This window comes from Phyllobates terribilis, unplaced genomic scaffold (genome assembly GCF_046119375.1).
Source record: "Phyllobates terribilis strain yellow unplaced genomic scaffold, ASM4611937v1 Scaffold_7__3_contigs__length_470593459, whole genome shotgun sequence".
NCBI classification, from domain to species: Eukaryota; Metazoa; Chordata; class Amphibia; order Anura; family Dendrobatidae; genus Phyllobates; species Phyllobates terribilis.
This window is the reverse complement of record NW_027362767.1, coordinates 377,725,503-377,740,453: the sequence shown is the minus strand read 5'-3', so window position 1 is coordinate 377,740,453 and position 14,951 is coordinate 377,725,503. Positions and strand designations below refer to the sequence as shown.

General features: G+C 47.9%; 1 pseudogene; it reads left to right on the top strand.

Annotated features, from left to right (window-relative positions):
- LOC141155522 (vomeronasal type-2 receptor 26-like) overlaps positions 1-14,583 on the top strand; it is an 86,202-nt pseudogene extending 71,619 nt beyond the window's left edge.
- Positions 14,584-14,951: the final 368 nt, after the last annotated feature.

Here is a 14,951-nt window from a genome sequence, read left to right as displayed (position 1 = left end):
GCAACTTTCTGGGTCTTGCTCTCATGAGGTACGCTGGGGTACAATTAGTAGAACTCACAGGTATGTGATTGTACAGATCTACCAGGTCAGGTAGTTTGTCTGGCCACTGGTTCCTTTCTTCCAAGGATAAAGTTTTCAGCAGGTCTATGACGATTGTTCATTTTCTCACACAAACCATTGGTCTGAGGGTGATACGGCGTAGTCCGGATCTTCTTGCACCCATACAAATGACAGAATTCTTTAAACAGCTCGGCTTCAAAGGCAGGGCCTTGATCCGTCAGCACCTTGTCCGGGTATCCATTGAGCCTGCAGAAGTATGCTTGGAACGTTCTTGCTGCAGTTTCTGCTGTCAGATCCATGACAGGGGCTACCACCAGGAACCGGGAATAATGATCCACCATGGTCAGTGCATAGGAATAGCCTGACCTGCTGGGTGACAGGTTGACGTGATCCAGAGTGACAATCTCCAGGGGCTGGGTTGTTTTGATGGACTGCAAGGGTGCTTTCTGGCTGCCGTAGTCTTTCCTTCTGAGGCTACAGGGCCCACAACTCCGGCACCACCTCTCTATGGAGCTCCACATTCCAACCCAATAGAACCGGTCCTTCAGCAGGGTTTCCAGCTTCTTCCAGCCAAAGTGACCTGCTTGGTCGTGGTAGGCCTCCAACACCATCTGGATATCCATCCTGGGGACAACAATCTGCCACACCATTTCATGTGTCTTGGGGTTGACATACTTTCTGCACAGCTTCTCTCTGTAGATGAACAGCGGGCTTCTCTCATTCCACAGGTGTTTAGCTTGTGGGGGAGCATCCTTCTCCAGGTGGGAACCTTCTTGGGTTATCAGTCTTTTGATGAGGCTGACAACCGGGTCACTGTCCTGGGTCTCCTTCCAGCTGTGATGAGGTAGAGGGTTCAGCGTCCTTCTATGACGTCTTCTGGTGGCATGTTGCTCGTGGACCACTCCACTTCGGTGGAAAGCAGGTAATTCAACTTTCTCTAAATCATCCACTTCATCCTCGGTGTATGACTGGTGGGGCATCCTTGACAGGGCATCGGCATTGGTGTTCTTGTGACCTGCCCGATACTTAATGGTGAACTGATAATTCGACAGTCTGGCCACCCAATGCTGTTCCGTGGCTCCCAACCTGGCTGTCTTCAGGTGTGTCAAGGGATTATTGTCAGTAAAGGCTGTGAATTTCGTTGAGGCTAGGTAATGCTTGAACCTTTAAGTGATAGCCCAGACCAAGGCCAGGAACTCCAGCTTGAAGGAACTGTAATTCTCCGGGTTCCTCTCAGTAGGGCAAAGCTTCCTACTGGCATACGCAATTACCTTTTCTCTGCCATTTTGCTTCTGGGACAACACAGCTCCCAGTCCCTCGTTGCTGGCGTCAGTGTACAGCAGAAAAGGCTGGCTGCAGTCAGGGTAAGCCAGGATTTCTTCACCGGTTAGGACTTCCTTCATTGATGCAAAGTCTGCTCTTTGCCCCACTGGAATGGGGGACTCTTTCCTCTTTTGGACTGTCCTACCAGGAGGTCTTGTAGAGGTGCTACCTTTTTGGTATAGTCCTTTATGAACCTCCAGTAGTACCCGACCAGTCCCAGGAAATGCCGTACCACTTTGATGCTTCTCGGTTCAGGCCACTTCTGGATGGCAGTGACCTTCTCCGGGTCTGGCGCTACTCCCTCTGAGCTGACTACGTGTCCCAGGTACTGAAACTTCTGCTTGAGCAAGTGGCATTTAGAAGGTTTTAGTTTCATCCCATACCGGGACAATGCTTCAAATACCTCCGCCAGGTGCTTCAGATGGTCTTCATACGTCCTCGAGTACACGAAAATGTCATCCAGGTACAGCAGCACTGTCTCAAAGACCCGGTGTCCCAACCAACACTCCATCAGTCTCTGGAACGTTCCGGGTGCGTTGCAGAGCCCAAATGGCATACTGTTGAACTCGCATAGTCCCATCGGGGTGGTGAAGGCTGTCTTCTCTCTGTCTTCCTCAGCAACAGAGACTTGCTAGTACCCGCTAGTGAGATCCAATGTAGAGAAGAATTTGGCAGATTTTAGTGCAGCCAGGGATTCATCTATACGGGGCAAAGGGTATGCATCTTTATGTGTTATTTGATTAATTAGTCTATAATCTACACACATCCTCATGCTATCGTCCTTTTTTCTGACCAGGACCAGGGGAGCTGCCCAGGGGCTACAGCTATCCTTTATTACCCCTGCCTTTTTCATGTCATGCAACATTTCTTTGGCTTTTTGGTAATGTGCTGGTGGTACGGGTCTGTAATGCTATTTAATGGGTGGATGGTTACCGGTGGGTGTGTGATGTTGTACCCCTTTAACCCTTCCAAAATCAAGTGGGTGTTTACTAAACACTTGTTCATATTCCTGAACCACTCTGTAGACACCGTGTTTTTGATGGACAGGAGTGGCGTCAGTTCCAACATGGAGCTGTTCACACCAATCCTCCAGCTGAGCTTTGGGGTCATTGTCCTCCACTGTATCTGGTGGGGTCAAGGATTCCACTGTGTGTATGGCATCATTATCCACAGTATACAATCTGGCAACAGTGGCGTATCTTGGCAATTTAACTTCCTCCTCCCCACAATTTAGGAGACGTATGGGTAACCTCCCATTGCGTACATCAACTACCCCTCTAGCAGTTAAGAGAGTAGGTCTGTGCTCTGAGCTAATGGGCTCCACTACCGCCTGGTAGTTCTGTCCTTTGAGACCTATTGCTGCCCTACACCAAATCACCATCTCACTCATTGGGGGAATCACAATGGGTATCACCCGTACATTACCAATCTCACCACCTGTTAGCTTTACCTGTTGCTGGTACCGGAGGGCTCGAATCTCTCTCTGAAGCACCTTCCTCTGCCCTGGTTTGGCAGTGTCAGCAATCTGTTGGAGTAAAAACAACACTTCTCCCAAACAGTTACCAACAATATTTGTGCCAAGTATCATATACGGATTGGTATCACCAGGGTTAGATTCTATAACAATTAGTCCTTGGTCCTTTAGTTCCACCCTTCCCACCTTCACTGTCACGTCCTTAACCCCTACTAGGTTAAGAGGAAGGCCGTTAGAGGCATACACAGAGAGGTTCGGGGCTGGCGGGTGGAGTTCATCTATGGACCAGTACCTTTTGTAAAGGACATCAGGTATGATGGTTACCTGTGAGCCGGTGTCCAGTAACGCAGGTGTTGCTATGCCGTCCAGCACGATGGACAGGAAAGGCCTTCCTCCTACGAACCAGTCATACCAGCTTGATGGGCCTGGTTGAGTTACTCCTGGGTGTCGGCCCTCGGCCCCAGGGTTTGCCCATTTAAAGGACAGTTCCGCGCGGTGTGGCCTGCCTTGTGGCAACGGTAGCAGATGAAATCTCCTGGAGGGCGACGTTGGTCGTTGGTCCTCCCACCGGGTGGCGTTGTCCTCCTACTTCTCCTCATCCACTTGGATGATCTAAGGCCCACCACCGTACGGTTCTGCTCTCCTCTTGGGACCTCAACCCCCGGATGAACTGTGCTGTCAGCACTTTATTCTCATCTTGTATGCTGGCTGGACTAACCTGTTTCAGGGCCCGCAGGGCTTCCTGTAAGTGCCAGGCATAGTCCCGGATACTGTCCTCAGGTTTCTGGGTACAGTGGTAGAACCTCATCCGGAGATCTGTCTCAGTGCGGTTTTCAAAGACAGTTTGCAGTCTCTTAAAGATAATGGATACTGATTCCTGGTCTGCGGCTGGCCAGGTTTCAACTTCCCGCTCTGCGGCACCAGTCAATTGTCCCAGCACAACAGCAGCTTTCTGCTTACCAGTCATTGAATACATGTCCAATACACCGCATATCTTTCTCTTGAAGCCAGACAGGGTGTCTGGTTTGCCATCATACTGGGGAAGCCATTTTGCTCCGGGGATGTACGGCAGGGCCATGGGCAAGACTGGAATTGCGACCCCTGCTAGTCAGGCGGCTGCTCCGGCCTGAGCAGCGCCGGGCGCAAGTTGAGCATCAGGAGCGTTAACCGGTGCTCCGGTGTTTTGCTGGTCGTCGGCCATTGTGGCGCCCCCCTAGTGAACCGTAGCCTACCTCCTTTACTTTTGACCGGGTAGGCTGCAGCTTCGCAGACGACGGTCTCCTTCCAGGACCTGACGCTTCCTGGAGCTGCGTCAGAGCGCGAGGCGGGGCTTGAGTTTCGCGCGTTTCCAACAGTCACGCCTCTCTGGTTCCCGCGGTTACGCCCCTCTTCTTCCCGCGCGGCGACCTGGTAATGGCGGCGATGTTCACCACAGTTTAAACACAGTTCAAATACGGCACACAGTACCCGGTGGCAACGGGCACGAAATCCTGTTCGTGACGCCAGAGATGACGCACCCCCAGGGCAGGGGGGGGGTACTCGGTGTCCGGGCCTATGGATGCTGGGGGGGAATAAGTCACAGTGGCTGGCCAGGTCCATGGCCCAGGGCGGTCAACAAAAAGGGGATAGTTTATATGGGATTTGTAGTTTGATCGTGACGCCACCTATGGTTTCTGGTAATTTGTACCAGCGCTGCTGCAGACCTCTGAGGCAGTTGTTAGGCAGCTAGGATGGAACAGCTCTCCACAGGTGGAGCGGGCCTCAGGGCAGTGTAGAGTTTGACGGTGGGTGGTGATGCTGGGGCTTGTAGTGCAGTCGGGATGGCGCAGCAGGAGTAACTGACAGAGACAGGGGATTCGCTTCAATACCTTTACTGGTGCGGATGTCCAGGGTACTCGGTAGGAAGGGTGCACTTCTGCACTTCTGGACTTCTCCCCAGTGAGCGGGTATAGGGCCTCCTGGTCCATGTCTCCCTCTCTCTAAGCTCCTGGCCAGCCTGCAACTGGGCCTAGCTTCTGTGTCGTGCTGTTCCTTCACCTGTCACTTGGTAGTAGGACCTTTTTCTGGCAACCACTATCCATGGGTGCCGGGGCCTTCATGGTTCCTGGTCCTGTAATGGGTTTAGCTTCAGGTCGGCCAGGGACTTGTAGTCCTCCTGGTATGCCGGTGATCCCTACTGGGTATAAAGGGACCCTGTAGGCGCGGACCCGGTGTCCGGTTTGTATACTCAGGGGTGAGCCTATTATGCTCCTCTGCCCCCTCAACTCCTCTCTCCTCTCCTCTTTTCCTTCGGCCACACTCGGGGCCCTCAATACAGCAGCAGAGGTGCTGCATCTTCGCTGCTCTCAGCGTCAGCACGCTCTCCTCAGACTAACTCTCTGATTGCCTGGCTCCACCCTCCATATATATATATATCCCTAATGGGCTCCCTCTGGTGGTATGAGGTGGAAGGGTGGAGGTGTTTATATGTAATGAGGGCCTCTTGTGGAGAAGTCCATCCATGCACCCTTTTGGGTCCTGTGGTACCTGTGAACAGCAGGGTGCCACATTGGCATGGCTTACCATCTCCCACCATGCAAGACTGCCAACTTGCCTACCAGTCCAGGTTGCGCACTATGCTCCTCTACTTGTGACGCGCCCAGGGGATGGGGGCGACTCGGTACCCGGGCCTTTGCCTGGTTTTCGGGATGTCGCGGTGGTCGACTCTCAGGCCCGTACCCTGGGGTCACTCTTGAAAAAGGGGATTGAAACTTGGATAAAAATAAAAATAAAATAAATAGTTTGTGACGCCACCTGTGGTACCTGGTAAGGATTACCAGCGCTGCTGCAGACCTCCGGGGGGTGATGGGATGGCAGCTGGGATGTTTCTGCTCCCCACAGGAGGAGCGAGCCCCCAGGGGCAGTGTGGAGTTTTGATGGTGGGTGGTGATGCTGGGACTTGTAGTGCAGAGGGAGAGATGGCGCAGCTGAAATAATTGACGGAGGCAGTACAGTGCAGTCATCCGAGTTTTTACTCACAGTTCTTATGTAAGTTCCACAGGTACACTGTACGGGTGTCAGCCTCCCACGTCGCGCTGCGTTCACCAGACCGGGGGTTCAGCTCTTCCTCAGATGTGTCAGGAGTGCTTGACGGAACCCCGCTTTCCTTATGTTCCTTGCTAGACCGACTTCTCACGCTGGGTCTTCTCCCTCCTGCCCTGCGCTTCCCCATTCCCAGTCCCGATCGGGTGCTCTTAAGTCCCTCTGGGCAACCTGGAGTTCCTGGACCTATTTGACCCTCACGGTGACTAGGATGAGGCTGTGGCAACTGCACCATAAAAGTCAGAAGCCTCCGGTTTTTCCAGCCGAGACCTGGAGTAACATGGCTGGTCCAGGGGCCTGTCCCCTTCTTGCGGACTGATCCCTCTGACACCTGGCAGATTCGGGGCGTACGGGTGCCGTCCTGCACTCGCCGTACCCCCTGGGATCCCTTCTATAGAATGGAGCCTTCCTCCTCTGCTCCCCTCCTGGGCCTCTATCACTAGGACCCACTTGTGGAGCAGAGCTCCTGACGAGACTCTGCTCCCTGACTGACTGTCCTCTCTCACTCGTCTGCCAACCTAAGATGGCTTCCCTTTTTATATACCTTCTACTATGGTGCTCCCCTACTCTACTTCCTCCACCCACACCCACTACTGGTTCCCCCTACCTTTGGTTCCCCCCACTCCAGCCAGGGACAGGGCTCAGCAGGAAAACAAAATGCATCTTGCCCTTCCAGCCGGCCTGGAGCAGTGTAGTGTTGAATGTGGGTGTTGGGGTCCCGGGCAGCACTCCCGCCTTACCTGAGAGGAGACACCACACCTCTGGGTGAGGTGCAGTACCTCTGTGGCGACTGAACCCTCAGGGGTGCCAAACTTGCTGTGCGCATGTCTCTTGATTGCTGGCTTAGGCGGCAGCGCTAGAACTTCCAGATTCTTAAAGTTACAGTGTGCGCAGTCCTAATGCGCCCCCAGCCTATTGCTGTGAGTCACTGGATACTTAAACCTCCTCCACCTAGTGGGAGGTGCCTGAGCAACACTTTCTTACAGGGAGTTCTATGCAACTGTGAGTTGCCAGGTCCTGTCCTGAATCTTGCCTGTTTCTGCCACCCTGGGGGCTGAGAACCCAGGCCCGTTACCTGTATCTGTGACTTCTAGTCTATTTCTGCCACCCTGGGGGCTGAGTACCCAGACCTGTTACCTGTATCTGTGACTTCTAGTCTATTTCTGCCACCCTGGGGGCTAAATGCCCAGGCTCGTTCCTGTATCTCGTTCCTGTCTGAAATGTGTCCTAGCCTTTTCCTGCAGTGTCTGAACCAGTACCTAACTCCTACTCATTGTCTCTGTACTTCTCTTTGTGAGTTTTGTGTCCACTCGCTACTTCATAACAAGTACCTTGTGTGTATTTGGTTCTGCTTGTCCCGTTTCCCTGCCTCCATATCTACCTCCTGTGTTCTAGCTATCTTCCCCTCCACACCTGCGGCACTGCTCTGCCCTGCTCCGCTTCCCCTCCGCACCTGTGGCTCTGCTCTGCTCTGCCCTGCTCCACTTCCCCTCCGCACCTGCGGCTCTGCTCTGCCCTGCTTCTCTTCCCCTCCGCACCATCGGCTCTGCTCTGCCCTGCTACGCTTCCCCTCCACACCTGCGGCTTTGCCCTGCTCCGCTTCCTCTCCGCACCTATGGCTCTGTTCCTGTATTCCAGTCTGTACTGGTCCCTATCCAGCTTGTTTACCTACCTGCCAGTACCCGCCTGTCTGTATACCAGCCATGCCTGCCAGTACCCACCTGTCTGCATACCAGCCATGTCTGCCAGTACTCGCCTGTCTGCATACCAGCCGTGCCTGCCAGTACCAGCCTGTCTGCATACCAGCCAAACCTGCCCGTTCTTGCATTCCCCGGTGTGGGTCAACAGCTGTGTGACCGGGGTCTGACCTGGAGTAGCATCTGGGCCACCTCCCACGTCCCTCCTTCTGCCACAGAGTCGATTAAGCCGTCGTGCGTCCGTGGTCGGATCTGGCGAGGTCCCTAGTCACGCCACTCCAGGAACTCCTCGGTTCGTGGCCCAGTGGAACCACTAACCACGCTAACGCCAAACAGTCCGGGCGTGAGCGTAACATACTGTCAGTTTGGGTTAACACACTCCCTTTAAAGCTAGGGTCACACGACCATTTTATCTCCATCCGAGAAGGACGGTCCGATTATGCTAATCAAACTCTGATCGGAGTTTGATCAGAGTGGGATCTATTATTTTCGGAGGTGGAGAGAAAAAAAAAAAGTTTCTCCACCTTCTCCATGCAGTCGGCCATGAAAATCGGACCACACTCGGAAATCATCCGAATGCGGTGAAATTTTTTTTCACTGACCCATGGACTTGAGTGCCTACCGGATTGCGGAGGCAAATCGTGCATGCTGCGATTTTTTTTTTCCGCCGACCACTCGGTCCGAGGAAAAAAATCGGACATGTGCACAGCCCCATAAAATAACATGGGTACAAGTGCGATCCGTCAGAGAAGTGGATAGCATTTGTCCGACTTAAATGGTCGTGTGCACGAGTTCTAGCAAGAAATATATACAGTATTTACAATTTTGTAGGAAAAGAACCACATTTTACATAGTGTCCAGACTTTCTTACAACCATTTTGCCTTTTTTCTATAAAAAGTATCATTCATAGTACTGATTATGGGATTATAGTAATTTTATTTAACAGGTTTGTTTTCATTTGTCTAAAGTTAGCAATCTATGTGACATTTTATTCCCTATGAAGCTGTCCTTTTGTGCTGACTAATAATTACTACATTGAAATTATAATTATTTCTATCGAAAGGTGACAATTTGAGCTTGACGATAACCAAGCACTTTTCCCGTAGAGACATACCATGTATACTAATGACATGGCATAAAAAGACACTTGTGTTACAAGCATCTCATTTATTTTGGAAAAGAAACATTTTCGGCCGTCATCTCGACCATTACCTCTGCACTGACCTCTTACCTTCTGATATATGCTAAATTCAGTAAAAAAAAATTCAGATTTTTAAATGAAGTCAATTTTTGATATGAAAACTGTTCTTAGAAGTACATTGACTCTGCTGTTATTCTGTGAAGGCGCCTGTCAGACCCCAGTGTTTGGCTGCAGACCTGGGACACCTTATCCACAAAGAGCATTCTACATGAGCGGAGATGTTATTATAGGTGGGCTGTTTGATATACATATTTATTATAAAACTGAAGCTTTTAACTTTTTAAGCCCTCCGCATCTTCAGCCTCGGAAGATAAGGTGAGAATTGGTCTGTTCTGTTTTCACAACTTTGCAAAACTAAACTCATAAATAAATAAATAAATAAATAAAACTGAATTATAGCAAAAACTAATTTTTGGGAGAATATTTTCAAACATGACTCTAATGCAGACTGAAGACAAGTCCGCCATCTAGTGGGTTTTAAACACTTCCCCTAGATGTCTGTGCACTATATGTGTCAACATGGATCAGGAAATATTGCTACATATATTTTAGGATATATCCTTTGCTACTTATTGTATAAGGATGTGATAAATACAAAGACATTCAATGCAAGTATTAAATGCTAAATATTCACTTCTCTCACCGTGACACATCTAAGTAATCACTGAAACTGACAAGTGGTATTGTAATTCGCATAATTGATCACTTGATCATTTGGAGCATTAGGCTATGTTCACATGGAGCGTTTTTTTGCTGAGTTTTTCTATGCAAATTAATTAGCAGCTTTTTGCAGTAACAGCAAAAGCTGTGATATTTCAAAAATCTCATGCACACGCTTGTTTGTTTGTTTTTCCTGGCTGAATTTGAGAACCGCAGCGTTTTTCAAATCTGCGGAAAGTCAATTCCTTCCCTGCTTTTGCAAAGTTTTTACATCCATAGAAAGCAATGAGAAAATGAAAAAATGCTACACTAAACAGCATCAAATGTTTCAGCAGCTTTTTTGCTACATTTTAGGCCCCTTTCACACATCCGTATAAAACACGTACATAAAAGAACGGTACCGGTGTCATCAGTGTTTTTCATCAGTGTGACATCCGTGAAAACCATGAGTGTTTTTCCGGTAAGGTTCAAAAAAAAGAACTTAATTCCAAAGCTTCTACTATACTTTGCATTGGTAAAGTTATACGGCACACATACAGGACACGGATTGCACACGGATGGCACACGGATTCTGTACGTGTTTTTCATAGACCCATAGACTTGTATTGGCCCTTGTCATCCGTGCTGCCAGAAAAAAAGGACATATCTCCATATGGTTTGCACAGACACATGATCTGTGTAAAAACGCGGACACATGCATAGCACCGTAGATTGTAATGGGTACCTGTGGTATCCATGAAAAAAAACGGATACAACACGCACTGCAAACACGGACATGTGAAGGATGCCATAGGAGCATTTTTTGTGAATGAAATTAAGTTTATTAAACATGTACTGTAGACAAAGCACACATGTCATCCGCATCCAAAAATTGATGCAAAAAACTAGACAAAAACATCATGAAAACTCCGTAAAAAACTTCTGTAAAAAGGGTGTTTTGAACGCAGTGTTTTTACTACCAAAAGAGCAGGTTTTGCTGCATGTGAACATAGCCTTACCATTTAGCAGTCTAGGAGTTTCAAGGGAGAAAATCATAAAACTCAAGACAAAAGCAACAATATGAAAGGCTCCACATAACATTTTTTAGCATTAAACTGCATGTTAGGATAGTATTCTTCTAATGTTTCTTTGCCTTATTCTTTATTGTACCGGTGTCTTTTTTGTGAATGTGGCGCCCCTGCGGGTTCAGTCGCCACAGAGGTACTGCATCTCACCCAGAGGTGTGGTATCCCACTCTCAGGTAAGGATAGAGTGCTACCCGGGATCTTAACACCTGCATCCAACACTACACTACTCCAGACTAGCAGGAGGAGCAAGATGCATCGCTCTCCTGCTGAGCCCTGTGCCTGGCTGGAGTGGGGGGGGGCAAAGTAGAGGGAACCATGTAGTGGATGTGGGAGGAGGAAGGAGTTTAGGGGAGCACTTCGGCAAGTGTATAAAAAGGGATGGAACCATCTAGAAGGGTTCCAGTCAGAGGAGGACAGTGAGTGGGCGCAGGAGCTCTGCAGGAGCTCTGCTCAGGCGGAGCCGGCCTAGTGAGAGGCCCAGGAGGTGAGACTGACTGAGGAGAGGATGTTGAGGGAGGGCAGCAATGACCCTTCACGGTTGACCAAGTGAGTGTCAAATTATTATGTTACAAGGTTGATTGCAATCAGGAAACCAGACGGAGGCAAAGCTCTGTATGAGAGGATTTGAGAATCTCTAACCCCGTTTATTTCTACTTAGCATTATATATTGTTCTGAGTATATCAATAGTCAATCACCTGCAGCCATACTACAGGCTTGAACCAATGTTAGTACAATTATTACGGAAATACACATATGGTCATATTATCGTTAGTTCGGTGCATGATGGAAAGTTACAAGGTTACACATCCCGGCTCAGACTAGCTAGATAACAGGAGCAGGGTGTCTCATAGAATGTTCTTGAGAGAAAAAGTTCTTGTGAGAAAATTGCATGTGAAGCAGGATAAAAGAATGAAAGAATGTATATAGTAATAATAACATGATTTTAGGAGCAAGCTGCAAAAATGGAGTAGCTATAGCATGAATATCAATATGTCCTTTACAAGGAAAGGAACAGAAAGAAAGGCTCCAGGAGGGATCCCAGGGGTACGGGCAGTGCTGGAGGCCACCCGTACGCCCGAATCTACCAGGCGGTGGAGGGATCGAGCCGCAGAGGGGACCGGCCCCTAACTAGTGAGAATTACAAAGTTCAACTAGAAACCGAAGGCTTCTGTACTTTCAGGGTGCAGTTGCCACATCCGCACTCAAGTCGCCTAAAAGGTAACCACATAGGATCCAGGGAACTCCAGGTTGCCCAGAAAGATCTGCGGTTACCGGCTTGGGACACTGTTTGCGAGGCGCAGGGCAAGAAGGGTGCGAGCCAGCGCAGGAAGACGGCTGAGAAGGTCATATAGAATGGGGTCCTGTCAGGCACTCTTGAAATACCTGAGGGATTACTGAGCCCCTGCTCGTGAACGCAGCACGACGTGGGAAGTTATGATCTGCAGTTGTAACCAGGAGCAAAGTGAGAAATGTGAGTTAATCCGGAAGACTGCACCCCACTGTCTCTGTGAATTATTACTGCTGCGCCACCATCCCCTGCACTACACTGCACCACAATCGCTACCTCAATATCTATAATATCTACATTGCCCTGGAGCTAAGCTCTGCCTGTGGAGAGCTAAACTAACTCTGCTGCATTCACACCAGCTCCAGAGGATCTGCACCGCAGCGGCAGCTCCACATAGCCGCATACCACAGGTGGCGTCACGAACATTAAAGGAACTTTAAATCCCCTTTATTAAATCATTCCTCTTTTCATTGATCGCCCTGGGTCACGGAGCGGGTCACTGCCACTGTGACATCCCCAGCCTCAACGATCGGCCTGGCTACCGAGTACCCCACGGCCCAGGGGGCGAGTCATGAATTTTCAAAAAGCCTGCTGCATTCTCTCAAAAATGCCACTGATACCTAAAATGATATGGTGGTGGGGGGAGGGGGGGCAGTTAAGGGGTGGTACATGGGGACTTGTACACCACAATGTTTAATTATGTAGACTACAATATTTTGCTTTGGGCTTTAATGTAACATCTGGCTTCTGCATTTCTCAAAAAAAAATGGAATTCTACCATAAATGCAACAAAAAGCTGTGTGTGAATTCAAATAAAAGTACAAATTATTTTAGTAGGTATATGAAAAAGTTATAGTAAGAGGGCGGATGGAGTCATTTCCATAATGCTAAATATCCCTTAACGTTATACAAAAGTGGAAGGAATATGTCCGAATTGTAATCCTACCTTTGCAAGGAGGGGATTAGTTGTGATGACCACCAAGAGACTTTGGACACGATGACCCCGGAGGTCCCTTTCAACTCTAACATTCTATGATTCTATGATAGATCATAAAGAGTTATAAGCTTCTACTGCTGATATGGAGAAAAAAACGTTGTCCAATGCTGTCACTATTTATATTTTGCAAATTAAAGTTTAAAGGATATAGTTTGCCAATAGTTTGCGAGAGACTCTTGACCCAGGTAGGAACCTTCATTTGACCTAGTTAGTCAAAAACCTTTTACTCATGTGTTAGCCAAATACTGGGTGCTAAGGATTGTTTGTGGTCACCGTCATGAAACCTTAACACTCTAATTCAGCTTAGAGAAGAGAGTGTCAAACCTTACTAAACACTTAGACTTCTCTAGCCTTACTGGAGAGGAGCAAGCTGTCAGTGCACGTTCACACATCCCATCTTGGCTCTCAGGTAGTGATGATTAAAGGGAACCTGACAGCAGGATTTACGTACAGCCTCCTTCACACACCCATGTGTCTTTCTTTATCCGTACTGGAAAAACACTGATGGTAAAAACGGAGACACTGATGGAAAACACTGATGACACCAGTACCGTTTTTTGCACATGCTGAGATGTCAGTCACACGACTGTTGGCCTGATTCCAGTGCACTGTAGCAATGATTGACAGCGGTGCCGGACTAGTTCTTTACCCACAGGCAAGGGGAGCTGGGAGAATTTAAAATCATTTTTATACAGACACACCTTTAGGTATAAAACGATGGTCATTAAAAATGATATATGGAGGCGGATAAAGCACTTTTGATACTACCTATAAGTAAATCCTGCAGTTACAATGTGTCTATGTACAGGTACATCAAATGCTAAATATATTGACCCTTGTGGTACTTTACATTTTCAGTATGCTCTTGGAAGACTTTTATAATTTCCTAAATTTAGTGTTCTCAGTGGACGAAATCAATCGCAACCCGAACATTTTACCTAACGTGACTCTGGGCTACAACGTGTACGATTCTTATGTCGACCTCTTCAGAACTGTACAAGGAGCAGTTCGCATCTACTCAGGAACTACCAAACAATATCCAAATTACAACTGTGACAAATACGGCGTTATTGCTGCCGTCATTGAGGGAATGGCATCTAGTTTCTCCATACAATATGCTAATATATTTGGAAATTATAAGTACCCACAGGTAAGTAAATATATAAAGGGTCCTTGCAGTAGCAATTAGACTGGCAGAAGGACCTAAATTGTGTGGATTGATTATTTCATATTTACCACTCACCAACCTAACCTCGGTGTAATGACTTCTGTGCAAAGTTCTCAGAGCCTAATAGATTTGACTAAGACCGGTTTCACATGTCCGACATTCACGGGTCAAATACATCATATGAGTATTAACCTACGGTCACATCAGCATGTATATTCTGTATTTTCAATTATGCAAATCACACTCTAATCATAGTGTGATCCTATTCCCTCGGATCTTTTCCATTCTGTAAGTCTGTGGAAATCGGACTGCGCTCAGATGTCATCCGAGTGCAGTCCGATGGTTTTCACTCACTCATTGACTTGCAAGGGTGAGTGCAATCTGAATATCAGATCAAACTCAGGCATGCAGCGATTTTTTTACCTGGATCGGCTCTGTCCGAGTAAAAAAACAGACATGTGCATGGCACCATAGACTAACCGATCCAAGTACTAACACTCATTCGAATTTTACAGTTATCTGCATCTACCCTTAGGCTGTTGAGTTTGGTTCTGGAGGCCAGTAGTTGATTTGGACATAATGGTCTGTACTTGGACTGTGAATGTCGGACATGTGAAACCGGCCTCATCCTAGTTCTTTAATAACGATCAAAGCAAAGTGAAAGTGAGGAGAGGCAATCTAACCAGTACTTTTGTTATATTTGTCACATTTTTTTCCTTCTAGAATGATTTTTACACATTCCTGATTGGGTTGATATTTTTCCATATAAGCCAAGTGCACCTTTGGCAAATTTAAAGGGATAAAATCACTATGAATACATTTGCTTAGGTTAAAAAAAAAATTAAAAATGAACTTTAAAGCTAATTCATATCAGATAGTGGCTGTGTTATTGCAGCTATGTATGTTTTACTCTGAAACATTTCTGCATTTCAG